The following is a 1,861-nucleotide window of genomic DNA, read 5'->3' as shown; positions in this document are numbered from 1 at the left end:
CGTGCACATGACCCCATCTCAGCTTTTACTGCTACATTTCAGTTTCAGTCAGTCAGTCCTTTTTTAAGCAGCAATAGTTTAAAAACCCGAAAGAGACGAGGAGGCAGTTTCCTGGGGCATCACTGCCTGCTGCAAAAATCTGAGCTGGTCCCCTAACACTCTGAGAATCTGTGGTCCCCACATCTGTACCCGAGAGTTCAGAGTGGGGAAGGAACCCTGACAAAGCCCTTATCATTCTGTGAAATCAAGACCCTGGGTTGGAACCTGAGTATCCCCTTCCCCTTGCGGACTGAGAGTTACAAGGGGGAGGGGGAGGAGGAGCTCTGCATCAAACTCAACAGACTCCATTTATTCCAGTGGCACTGGTGGTGGTCGTTGCTCTCTCCCATGCGTCTCTTGGAACCTTTGTTCCTCTTCCTTTCCAAAGCTGGCTCTCAGACATTCGGTGCCTCATGGCACCAAAGGCCCCACTGCCGTGCTCTGAAAGTACTTCCTGCTGCCATCTCCATCAATCAGGCCCTAGGGTAGGAGCATAAGAAGTACCAGTGTCTGTGTGTGGTTGTGATTGCATCAGCTTGTGTTTTTATTTTTAATTCAACAATTTTATTGTATACTTTTACATAAGAAATATTGCAGAGGTGACTAGAAAACGTTTTTAAGCATCCTTCCCACCAGCAAGTGCATCTCCACCCTTCGTGTTTCTGGTGTAAATCACTTGGGCTCGGTGCTTGGACACAAGTTAGATCGAACCTTTGCTGAGCAGTTCTTGGAAGGCAGCTCTTACTAAAGATCCTCAAATCTTCAACCTTTCAGATACTAAAGCTGGTGTGATGAGCTTGGAGTTGGGCATTTCTTTGCACAGTTTGTCATAAGTAGCCTTATCAAACAAGACAAGGTTGTTCAGTTTGTCTCTTACTTTTCCTTTGGACCACTTCTTTTTTTGGCTTTACCCCCAGAGTTGTTCACTGCGTCCTCGTCTTTCTTCATGGACTTCCCTGCATCCTTCTTCTTCGTACTGTCCTTGGGGGGCATGGCTGCTGCTGCTACTTCAAGATGTCGTTAGGTAGGCAGCCCTCTCCAACCAGCTTAACAGAACCCCAGCCCTAACCACAGAACCAACCCCTCTGATTAGCTTGGGTGGGCGCAGTGCCCAGTTCCAGGGGCCCAGATTTCACGTGGAACCTCTGAGTGCTACTGTAATGCAGCTGGGGGATGCTATTTTAAGACTAGAACTAGGATCTTGACATTGTCTCTGAAGAAAGCCAGTTGCATGTTGAGCCTGAGGGGGACAGCTCATGATTGTAGAAAATTCCCTTGAGCAAACGCTACCCAGACTGATGCAAACTAAATACAGCAGGGTGGAGGCCAAGTGTGTGTGTGTTTTTCAGCTTGGGTGGCAAGCTTGCCCACAAGTTGCTAATGCTTGTCATCAGAGCTGGCCCAAAGCCTTAGTACAAATACGAGCCAGTCTATGAACAATTACTTCTCCATATTGAGTTACAGTGTAAACTGGGTCAGATCCCTGGTCCATATAGCCCACTAGCTTGGCTCCAACAGCGACTAGTACCAGAGCATCAGGGGAGTGGGCAGACAGACCTGTTGGAGTGACCCACCCATCTTCCGGCAGTCAGAGGTTTAGGGTCAGTCTGCATTCACTTGCAGCTCTGGTAAGACCAGGCTTGAGTTTTGGCCCTGTTCTGTACTGGCTACGTTTCCACGGTATGCATCCGATGAAGTGAGCTGTAGCTCACGAAAGCTCATGCTCAAATAAATTGGTTAGTCTCTAAGGTGCCACAAGTCCTCCTTTTCTTTTTGAGAACTGACATGTGATTGTGGGTGCCCACACAGATGTCTAACCAGG

General features: G+C 48.3%; 1 pseudogene across 1 annotated transcript; it reads right to left on the bottom strand.

Annotated features, from left to right (window-relative positions):
• Nucleotides 1-623: 623 nt before the first annotated feature.
• On the bottom strand, nt 624-1,237 carry LOC311511129 (small ribosomal subunit protein eS25 pseudogene; annotated as a pseudogene). Its single transcript has one exon. The product of its transcript is annotated as a small ribosomal subunit protein eS25 pseudogene (transcript).
• Between the last annotated feature and the right edge of the window lie 624 nt (nt 1,238-1,861).

Source organism: Lepidochelys olivacea (assembly GCF_965140295.1).
Source record: "Lepidochelys olivacea isolate rLepOli2 genome assembly, chromosome: 21".
In the NCBI taxonomy this organism is placed as follows: domain Eukaryota; kingdom Metazoa; phylum Chordata; order Testudines; family Cheloniidae; genus Lepidochelys; species Lepidochelys olivacea.
Note: the sequence above shows the minus strand (reverse complement) of the source record. Positions and strands in the feature narration are given on the sequence as shown.